At 36.8% G+C, this 12,388-nt stretch overlaps 1 protein-coding gene across 4 annotated transcripts in view; it reads right to left on the reverse strand.

The window, feature by feature from the left end:
• LOC127481902 (dystrophin) overlaps positions 1-12,388 on the reverse strand; it is a 481,077-nt gene that overhangs the window by 348,802 nt on the left and 119,887 nt on the right. The window lies entirely within an intron of this gene.

The following is a 12,388-nucleotide window of genomic DNA, read 5'->3' on the forward strand; positions in this document are numbered from 1 at the left end:
CCAATTCAACACCTAAGTCATGACAATTTGAGATGTTAAAAAAAAAAGGTTGGTTATTAATAGAATTATAAATTTTTAAACTTTGCAATTAAATCTTCATAAAAAGAAGTAATAAGTACAGTGAAAGACAACTTTTCATAGCTCTTCTTTACAGTGTCCACATATGCAAAAAAAAAAAAAATAGAGGCTAATAAGAAGATAAAAGTATTGTTACTGATAAGGAACTGATGCTCAAAGCATGATGAGAGCCTGATGCCATAATTCCACTACAAAGAGCAGGATGCTTTTATTGAGTTTCCCATGGCACTTTTGAAAAAATGCACATACTTCGAAAGTATGTGCATTACAAGGAGATTTGACTGAGGACCAATCTTATCAGCTTGACTAATGGTAGAATGAACAGAAACCCTTGGAGGGGAATCACAAAAAAGAATTATGTACAGCTATACAGTATACTGGAAGAGCTTTCCACTAAGTCTTGCCCTTTAGCTTTTTTTAGGAACGATTCAGACTCTTGCTCTAAAATTAAAAAGAGTGTTTATGATCCAGGACCACTGGGCTCTTCCTGACCACCGGCACAATTATCCTGGCAAGATAATATGGAGCTCCAATCTTCTTTCTATCCCCTGACACTTTCATTAGCACTGTCAAGTTCAGCATGTGTGGAATCCCTACAGCTGTAGCATCAGCAGGTGGGTCACAACACTGCTGGATCTTATCCTGCAGCATGCACAAAACTGTAAGTCTAATAGAAGCCAACATGACTCATTCTGTAACCACTGTAGCTGTGGCTACTTCTCCAGAACTTCCAGAAGCCTCCTTATCTGCACATTTTGGGTGCTTCTTTCATGAAGAGGGTTCTTTCCACCCAGGGTTGTCTGAATCTCAGCTTCAAGGAACCAGGGATGTCAGCAATGCTCAGAATTTGACTGCCACTCAGAAGCAGCAATTTGCCTTCACCCTTCCCATAAAAGGAAGGAGCAGATCCCTCCTGCAACATAACTGATGCAACCTAGTGTTCCCCTTTCCCTTCCAGTTGACCAAGAAAAAAAATCCTCAAAAGGAAACACTGTCCACCCATTCAAAACAAAACCCAAACAAGAAACCCTCTCCTACTCCAATATGATCTTTTCTTTTTAATAGATCTTTTGCTTTGGTGTGAATAGCCACACCCACTCACCCACTGAGCAGGATCTAAGGATGTTATCTATGCCTGACTAGGAATTTGAACCAATCTGGAGATTCCCAGACATAGTTCCTTTGCCTCAATCTGTCTGGGATTTATTCTGCGCTGTTTTCTTATTCTAACACTGCAGTTAATCAGGACAAGCACTTATGTGACCCCCTGCCTAATACAAGTATCATTACAATGGAGATGAGCAAAAGAATTAGCATACTGAGCTTAGGCAGGTCTCTGGAAGCCACGTGTATCATGCTGTGAACAACCACCACACAAGGACAGAGAAGTGGGGAAGTAACTCATGTTGGTCACTCAGTCTGCGGTCAACAAGGCATTGACTAATTTACTCCCAACTTCTCTGCATCACAATGGATCTCATAGGACCAGGCACCATAGGTGCAGTTCCAAAGAAAGGTGGAATTAGGACATGTTTACACTCAGGTCTTCATCTCAGATAGAGGAAAATCTCAGTTAAAAGAATTGTCTGAGTACTATCATCAGTGAAATAACTCATAGTATCCTGCTAAGCTAAAAACATCCAGAAAACAAGGACTTGTCAAGTGGCATGGTACAGGAAAAAACTGTGGAAAGTGAGTGGAAAGTGACTTTTGCAAAAATCACACTGGAACAAGCACTCCCAGGTATGAGCAGCATCCAATTTCTTAGTAACTCCTACAGCTTAATACAGGTCATCAAAACCTACCAGACAAATTCCCCTTGGGGTTATCAAGGTAACCTTTTAAATAGCAATGATGGACGCCCATTACTTGAAGGAAATACTGACATAAGAACCATGGCATTACATTGACACTTGCCTCAGTCAAACTATTTACTCTTCCTGAAGGAAATAGTTTTCCTTCTCTTTTGCACTGCACCAAGGAGAACATCTGTCAGAGTCAATGCAAAGAAAAGGTATGGGACCTTTAAAATTTAAAAACCAACTATGAAAATCCACTAGTTATTACACTATTTGTCCACTTGAAGTTTAGAAAGATTAGTTGCACACTATCACACACATTTATATATCAGTGTGACTTCTCACTCCTTGGTTATGAAAAGGAACTTCTGAAACATGCAGAATAAATTCTGGTGAAAAGTAGAATTAAGTGGAAGAAAATGAACTGCATATCCACATAACTGAAAAATGAGCATTTGAAACTATCACTACAAATCTGAGGCAACAACCTTGTGTGTGTAATGAAGCTTGAGATGTTGATAAAGGTCATATGGTGAGGCTGTAATGAAGATTCATCTACTTTAGTGAGATTTTCTCTGGCTTTACCTTTAATGGCATCCCATTACTTCCACTGGCAGAGGTAGTCATGTTTGTACACAAACTAATTAATGAGGAACTCTACCAAGACTTTCAGTGCAGAAACAATCATGCATGTTGACAGTTACTAATAGCAGGAGGGAATTCTCCTTCATGACAGATGAGGGCTATTCACAGCATTTAACTGCAGGCTAGTCAATTCATGGGGAGAAACGATAAATTATTTTACTGATCACAAGAAAGGTATGACATAAGGCATATTGAAATTATTTGTGTTTTAGAGGTAAAAAAAAGTTTGTATCTCTTCGGGGAGGGTTTACTCATGTACAAATATATGTATTTTGCTTGTTCTCTTGCTCTTTCCTTGCCTTTTTGCTCTTCTCCACTATCAGAAAATGTAATCTGTAAATGTTCAATATGCTTTTAAACCCACCACTCTTCAGTAAATAAGTATTTTAAAAGAAAACATAACACCTCCCCTCCCGTTCTTCAGACATATACGATGCCCTTTGAAAGGTTTTAAAGTCAGGGTTACAAGAACAAGTTAAAATACCATGTAATACTGAGTCTGATAGCCCCAAATCAGCATATCAGGGAGCAGACAAAAATATTTCAGTGTTAACATTTACTACTTTTTTCCTTGTAATACAGTCAGATACATCCTAATTGTAATTACAAATTATTCTAATGCACTATTTCTGCAGAAAAGAATAGCAATACATGAATTAATAAATTATACTTTGAATGAGCTATATAATAAGTTATAAAATAATTAGATGGTCAAGATGCTATCTGCTGATATTTTAATAGCAGGTGATTATTAATTTAAGAATTCTGTTTAGTAAAAATTAGTTTTTAATTTTCAAATTTAAAGATTGCTTTCAAGCTTTTAAAGTAAACTGCTGTGATGTTACTTTGTTCCCAAAAAGGCCACATAGAACAATCACATATGAAAGGAAGTAAGCTTCTTAAATTACAGTAAATGTGCACTAACTGAAAGTGCAACAACACCCTTAATTCTTTTTCTTTTCTTTTTCTTTTCTTTTTCTCTCTTTTTTTTTTTTTTCCTTATAAATAATATCCTGGCAAGGACAGATGAGGAAACTCACAACTTGATTGCAGCCTTCATAAGTTATGATTGCCTCTGCAATTAGGCATGAAGACAGATTGCTTCCTGCTCATAAAGCCTTATTCCATGCAACATAACAAATTAGACCACTGCACAGGTCTAGCCAAGCACAAAGAAAGAACACAGTAGTAAAGACTGATAAACAGGAAAGGAAACAAACTTGTACATTATAGGAAACACCAGTAATAATGGGACATAAATCATTACTCTTGCTCTTAGAACCAAGATTGAATACTTATAAATTAAATCACTTACAAAATTCTGTCAATTAAAGAGATCTTCTATTTCTCAAGAAAGTTTAAATTGATTTGATTTGATTTATTATAAAATCAGAATCCAGTACCTGTGGCTTGCTTGTACCATAGCCTGTCACTGAGATAACCACAAAACAGAATTCCAAATATAGAGACTGCACTGCTATCCAGGAAAGAAAAATGTTATCTCTTTAGCATCTGCTGCAGCATAAAACCATTATAATGCAATTAGATAGACTAAGGAACTAATTGCTAAGAAACTAAAACTAAAAGATGAAGACTTTAGTAACAGATTTCTTTCAAAGCATGTCTCTTACAAAAATGCTCTGCTCAGGATTCAGATCTGGCTTAAGCTTCAAAGGTTCAACATAATATAGATCAGTGATGTCTGACCTTGCACATAAAGATTTACTACACACCTCCATGCTCTCCATCCTCTCTTATATACACTTTGATGAAATTTAAATTTGCTACCTGTGCAAAGTGGTAACAGTAGGCAATCACGGAATTTGAAAAATAATTCATAATTACTTTCCTTTCTTCCCCAGCTCTAAAAATTCTGCTTCAAAACTTGTCTGGGATGCAAATGTCATTAACTTCTTTAAAAAACAAACAAGCAAACAAACAAATCAATTAACAATCATTGCACTATCATAACAAGATTTAGCCAGAGCTATTTAATTTTCAGTGATTTTTCTATCACAATTGTCTTCACTCAGTCCTGGAATAGATCTGATTCCTAAAAAGACAGTTGATTCTATAAGAATCTGCATTCATAATAAAAAAACCCCAAAACTGCCAAAAAAAACCCCCAAAAACCAAAGTGACATTTAAAAAAAAAAAGTACTATGCAATGTTAAAATATGAACACTATAGCTAGAACTACTGAGCAGTTGAGTCTGGAAGGGACCTCCCAATGTCTCCTTGTCCAAGTTCCATAGCCAGAGGAGGGTCAGCAAGAGCAGATTTTTCGATGGTATGCTCAACTGAGTTTTGACCATCTCCAACAGTGGAGATCCCACAATGTCTCTGTACAATCCATTCCGGTGACCAATGACTGAGAACAAGTTTTCATCATATCAGGCCTGAATTTCCCTCTTTCCAAACCACATCCCTTGCCTATTGTCCTACTGCCATGCACCTTTAGAAGCTTCTGTCTCTCTCTTCTCTCCAAACTTCCAGCCAGGTAGTTGTATATGACAATCCCTCTCACACAGCCTTGATCTGAAAGGTGAATAAACCCAGCTCCTCCATGCCATGTGCTCCAGCCCACAAGCATTCAGGCACCCCTGCTCTACACTTGCTCCAGTACCTCTGTGCCTAAAGGGAAAGCCACAGGTAGAGACTACATGCCAGGTAGGTCTCAGGAGAGCTGACTTGAGAGGAGGCAACACTTTCTGATGGTGTGCTGTATATCCATGTTCATGACACAATTTTGCTCTGCTTCTAAAACTCTATAAATGGTATTCATTCTTGTCAATACGTTCTTTTTATTAATTTTCGAATAATGATGGAAAAATACTTCTTATAGCCAAAAAACGTTTTACAATTTTTTAAAATACTCCTACTTCTGTAAAATACATCTGATGACTTGACAGCTCTCACTACAGATCACTAGAACATCTACTGTGCTGTTAAGGGAAGATGAAATGTACTACTTGTGAAGGATTAGTATTGATAAGTATTTTAATAATTCAAATGATCACAACAGGAGGTTTACCTCAAGTGATATTTCTCTCCCTGATTCCTTTTGCTATAAGGCAAATCAGTTGTAAATCAATCGAGAATCAATTGTGTCAATCCGTTTGAAACAGAAAACGAGCTAGAAATCTAGCAAATTCAATTGTTTGACCCTGAAGAGCTTGCTCATGTTTCCCCAGTACTACATTTCAAGTTACATCACTGCAGTACAAAATGTTACAAAATTTTGCCTGCTGAGCTTCATAAATAGTTAAGAAGTAAAATGTAAAACGACTGCATTGTCACTCTACCGCAAACATACCCCATAGTGATCTTAATGACATCTTTGAGAACAGTGCTCCTTGGATCTCCTTTCATCACAGACCTCTGTTGACACATGTACACCTAAGTGCAATGCAGTACACTAACAAGGTTTGAATTAGATATGCAGCAAAGCTCTCTGAGATTGTGGAAATTTCATCAAGATGATAAAATATGACTCTAGTAAGTTGGGGAACTCACTGCTCAGAAAAATCAGCCCTGTAGGCAAAGGAAAAGCCACAAAAAATAAAGTAACTAGATATGGCTTCAAAGTCTTCAGTTCTATATGAGGGCTGAACAAGCTGACTCAAAAGATTCTCAGAAATATAACCAAGATTTAGTTTCCCCTTTCCAAAGGTGAAGGATAAAGTAAATTATTTTCTTCTCATACTAACACAAAATTTAATTTTGTTGCTGGAGAAGCCCCAATATGAGAGGAGCATGACTCCAGGGAAATTCTGTGTGGTTCTTAATCTGCCACAGCCACATCCACCCCTTCAGTTCAACTGTACCAGGCAGCAAAGGCCTGTCCCAAACCATGGACTGGAGGGACTTTGTCACAGGTAGCTCTAACTTGCTGGCAACTGAGGAGCATCCTCAGACACCACTGCCCAGCCAATGCAGGCCTTTGTTGGGGAATGGGAGAGGGGGAGGACACAGGACAGAGAAAATGCCAGACCAGCCACTGACATGGTGATCCAACTTACAGCTGCTCAGAGCAGCTGCCTGGAGCTTGCCATTCTGACCAGGAGCACCAGACAGACTATTTTAACAAGGAACTAATCAGATTAAGATTTTTGCCTAAAGCTTTGAATCTAGGAGAGCCAAAAACCACACTGTATGTAGTGTATAGGTAAATGGTAAAAGCATAGTATCTGAATTACCTGCATCATTCAGAAAGACAGGAATTCTAACCATGGATTTGATGCAAGTCACTAGTGAGCAGGGCTAAGGGGCTATATACTAGCTCCAGCAATTACTAATACTCCTGTCTACACACAACACTTCATCAATCATACCATCAAATTGAGACCCTCTTCCCAAAGTACGTGTATGCCTTCAATCTTTTCTAGAACACAATTAATTCTTCCAAGGATTATTTTACTTAATTTCTAAATGTCTAGGGACACTCTCAGATGAAAAGAAAAATAAATCTCAACAGGCATGGGCTTTTATCTCTTCACTGATATACACATCCTTTCTTGTTAGTTTGCTTCAGTCAGGAAGCACGTATAAGAAAGATAAACAAAATCAGACAATATTATAAATGTAGAGATTAACCCAGAAACCTGCCTCTAAACATAGCATCCTGTGACCTAGCACTACCTTCTCAGAACAAAATCCTGAATGAACAAAGAGGCTTTACGTTCGTGTTCTCAAAATCAACAGGTTTTGCCAGTCCTGGCAAGAAAAAAAAAACAGAAAAATTATTATTTTTTTTTTTTAAAGAATAGCATACTTCTAGACTAGTCTTGAAGTACAAGAGATCTTCCACTGACCATGGTTCTTAGCAATGCAAAAAAAACAAACATCTCAAAACAATGACATTGATATAGTATAACTATGTAAAGTCTACAAGCTGACCATCCTAAAGGAAAAATGTGTCTTTATCTAAGGGTACACATGGTAAAGGTCAGCAAAAAAGTAATGTACACATTAAAAAGTTTCATAAAAATAATCTCACCAAACAATTAAATGAATCTTATATGCTTGTGCTAGTCGTCAGTAGATTCACAACCAACTTGCTTTGTAACCACCCTGGAAAACTATGTATTCATTTTACATATGATAGTCAAGTTTCCATAGTCCATCCTATCCTTATCAGTTTACACGAAGCAGGATTTTGAAACAGCTATTCTTTTTTAAACTGTATGTTGCATTATTCATAATGTTTTCACTTTCTACTAGAACTTAGGGAGCTTGATGTCTTCTGAAAGAATGGCCTCTGCCTGAAGCATTTACATTTTAAGTACTGCCCAAAACAGAACTTGTGCCGTTATTCACTTCAATAGAATAAAACTGGCATGATGGCAAATTGGCTGAACACAGTAATCTCTGTCAGAAAACCCAGAGAAACTATTGGTTTGGTTTGAAGTTTCTTGTCCCCTCCATGCTTTCTATAACACAGAGGAAGTCAGAGAATTCAAACCCCAATTATTTATTTTGATAATTTTATTGTACATTTTCCTCAAGAATCTTGCTCACTCCCCCTTATCCCACAACTTCCTCCGAATCAGGAAATCAACAATACTCCCCTGACTCTGTTAGGATGATTAAGTTTTATCTGCAAGAAATAAAATATTGGAGAAAGTGCCTTTCTTTCCCTTGACTGAGACTACAGTCCTAAAACAATTAATTATCAGCATCACTTTATGTTCTGTCAAATATGTCCATGAAAGAACACTTTTTTTTTTAATGGAAGTGAACTTTTTAAATAGATTTCCATACGCAGAGAAAATTTTGAGCGGAAGAAAAAAAAAAGTTACTGAAGTATATTCTTGACTATGTCTTACTTTTCAATGATAAAATGATAGTGTGACCTTTTCATTACTGTCTCAAAGAAGATACTTCAGTAGCAACACATTAGCCTTTCACCTCAGCTCTGCACTGACCATGCTCGTATTTATGACATGACTATCTGAACTGATGCTTTCTAACATGCCATATAGTCCTTACTTTAAAATCATGTTTCATGGAATGGGCATCCTACTCTGTGGATGAGGATTTGACAGCAAACCCCACAATATTTCCCCCTGAAACCCTGTTTACCTCTCTCATCACTACATTTAGCTACTAAACGAACTGCAGTAAAACACACCTTGGACTGCTTACAGCAAATTCCCTTTGATTTGGTAGGAATGGTTATTCCTGTGATGAGTATTCAAATGGATACTCTCTATCTGCCACAAAATAAGTGGTTGTTGAACACATCAAGTACCCTAAAAACGCAGGGCTGAGTTGTGACCAAAGCTGAACAGTGCATTTGAGAATTATACATTTATGATAATGAAATACAGATTACTTAAGATTGCCTTCATAAAACTTAAGTAACGTTTCCTAAATTCTTAAACTCTTTATTCTGTTCAGAACACAGTAAAGAGAAAAATCCACATTTTTCTTTTTTTTTTTTTTTTTAAATATACCTCACAGAGCCATCTAGATTTAAGACCTAACCTGATCAGTGTTACACATATGACGTATGTGGGGTCCTCAACAGTATATTTTTACAGAAGATTGTTTTACTTGGAATCTAATACTGCCCTTAATCCCAGTGCTTTCCAGTATGATCACAAGAAAACTTCAGGTAGAAAAGACTAGTCTTACTGTCTTAGGAGTCCTAAATTAAGAACCTAAATTAAGAACTTAAATTAAGAACCTAAATTAAGAACACATATACAACAGTGGCAAAGGTACTGTACAAGAGTCAGCTCAGACAACACTTAGAGCACGTGTTTGACTTTCTTCTTGGTGAATTCTTATCTAAAAAGGAAAATAGATCAGAGGATACTGCTACTCTAAAATAAAAAAAACAAACCACAAGTCAAGCTGAAAAATGGCATGGAAATATAGTAGCTTGATAAATAGAAAATAAATAAGAAATACTATTATGAGATAGGATCCTACAACATAGATTCAAAAACTTTTAGATATTTCATGCAGTTTTGGAGTTCTGCAGATTCTGACTGACTTCAGCTGACCCTCCCATGCACACAGAGCACAGTTAACTATAGAATTTCTGATGATGAATTCTCACTAATTTAAATGCTCTCTGCAACGTATGTTTCTTTTTCCACAGAGTTAAGAAATTGTATGTAACTCTGAAGGCTGATTGGCATTTTCTGTAACTACTTACATAAGCATGTTTCAATCAGATGGTAACACCCTGAATTTATTCATACAAATATTCTAATAAATGTATTGGGGCTTTCCTCACCTTTAAAATTCAATCATTCAGGTTAGGAGGCTAATCTGCTAATGCACAGGCAGTTGAGGAAACAAGATACCAATGCTATTTTCTTGCTTGGACTTGCTGGCTGAAAGAGCTTATTGCTCTCTACTGTCAAGATATCTGAGCCTAGTAAGTCTACCTAGATGATACCAGCAGGCTACATAACACAGCAATAGTTAAGCAAAGCAAATATTCCCCCAACACATTCCCATGACTTTTTTTCTTACTGAAGCCTTAGAATACAATTTGCATGCAACAATCAATAAGCAATTACTTTTTATTTGAAAAGCATAACGTCTTTATGCATTCATTGCTGAAAAAGAACCAAGAGCCAATCAAAGTCCATTCAACTACATGGAAAAATTCTCCAACTTCCTTTTTTTTTTTAATTATCAAAATTCCCTTTTGGATGTTTATAACTGGCTGCATACCCAGAGTTCTAAAAGGAGAATGAACAACTATGTTAACCCAGTTAATGGTAGCTATGAAAATGTTCACATGGGAAAATAGCTTCCATGCAACTAAAAAAGAAAAAGAAAAACCAATCCATCACTTCTTAAACTATCCATTTTACTGTTGTTGAATAAATAGCACATAGTTTTCTGTTGCTTTTGCTGAGATGCCAGGCAGTAACACTATCTTTGATCTATTTCTGTTCAAGTTATAGAGAAGTGTCTAAAACCATGATAATGTGCACTGTTGATCCAGTAACAGTAGTAGATTATATAGCAAGATAGATCTTATTGGCTAAAAATAGAGGTTGTGCAGACAGGATGTTCTGAAGAGTAGCATAGAGCATGGGATGCTCTCACTGTTAAAAGCTGAATGATTTTTATGATATTTATGAGCCTCTGATTCAATTTGCTGTTTGCTCATCTATTTGGTATATCACTCCTCGCAAAATAAGATCTATATGGAAGAGCAATAAGCATGTTATTTCATGCTGCAAAACAGTCAGATTTTGTTTTGAAATATAAGTAGTCTCATGCACTGAAAATATTTGTTCTCTTTATGAGTTCTTTTTTAAAACCCTGAAGAGGCTACAGTCAAATCTTAGTATCACAGGGAAGGACATACACTCACCTACCCAGATGAGATTGTGTTAGCCTACTCAGATTTCTCTAATGTATCATGACCAATGAACGAGAAGATCAACTTCATTGTCCTAACTGCATATTTTATAAACTGTGACAAGTTTGTTATAACTCATTTGCTCTAAACTTTTCTTCTGAAATTGCACAAGCACCAAGAGATAAACTCAGCAATGTCAACAAGCTCGGTGGCATAGTTCAAGCTGTGAAGGTTCAATAAATAGGTCCGTAAACATTGCAAATCAACAAAGCTTTTGATGAAATGTCAAGCAAGACAAAGCTTAGCTATATTCAGCTCAGCTTGAACTCATAAACCACTAACTGGCCTCTGTAGTTTCCAGAGAAATGCGTTTTATGAATAAAGAACAAATGTGGAAATAGAAACAAAAACCAAACTCATTTTTTTTCTTTAAGAGAGAAGAGTAATAAAAGCTATTTAAATAAAAGTATTTTAATCACTCCAATAAAGATAGATTTATACAAACAGGTGATATGACAATGCTACACATCCTTATGATGGAATAACCATTATTTTATGCATCCAAGTTAGGAAAGGAAGCAAAACATAGGAAGAGAAATTAATTAATTTTGAAATACCCTGAAGATACTTCAAATTTGAACCACTGCAAAACTCTCCTTTTTCCTTCAGGAGACATAAAAAGTATAATTTTCTTCAGAGAAAATAGATATTTTCCTCCATTTTTAGGAGGAAGAATAGAATAAAACTTGTTACAATGCATCAAGCTACCTATTTATAACAGAAAATAGGATTATTTTTTCCCACCAAAGTGGAGCATTGTATTACATACATACATACAGTCAAATATTCTCTCAAGATCTATTTCCTAAAGGCTGGAAAGAAATGAAGTTACTTTAGCTACTTTTCAGAATCAATCCTCTGCAGACATGTCTATGCAATTATCCTAGACTAAATGCAAGGTTGTTTTTGCCTGATGGCCCAGTTTCCAAGCTATTTCTATATCATCAGTTGAGTGACTCATTTGACCACGTCCAAATCTTTTTGCAGCAAACTTCGCATCTTTCCACTTGCTTTATGAGAAACTCATTTAGCAAAACAATTAAGTCCTCTTTGATCAGCTAACATCTATTATTCACAACTGTGCAAACCCTCTTGTTTGCCATTGAACACGCCGCCCTTTTCCTTCACGTTGGCAGGGAAAAAATAATAAACCTGTTTAATCTAATCAAAGATTTGCTACACACAAAAGTTTGTTTGTTTTCCTGCCTGTTTTAATACCCTGTTGATATTCTCCAGCCAGTTCCGAACCAGATTTTAAAAGTTATGCAAGGCACGGATATCTGGCAGAACGGGGCTGGTGCTGCGGTGAGGTCAGTCCCCTCCCAGGAGCCCCATTTGCCCTCAACTTTGGAGCCCCCGCAGAGGAACTTCCCACAGCCCCCTCCACGCCCCAGCCAGGCACAGATATCCCGGGAGGCAGCCAACTGACCTAAATGCCGTCTTTAAGGTGGCGTTGCTGCTGCTCTTCACT

This window comes from Manacus candei, unplaced genomic scaffold (assembly GCF_025592945.1).
Source record: "Manacus candei isolate 608988 ecotype Guabito, Panama unplaced genomic scaffold, ASM2559294v1 h1tg000083l, whole genome shotgun sequence".
NCBI classification, from domain to species: Eukaryota; Metazoa; Chordata; class Aves; order Passeriformes; family Pipridae; genus Manacus; species Manacus candei.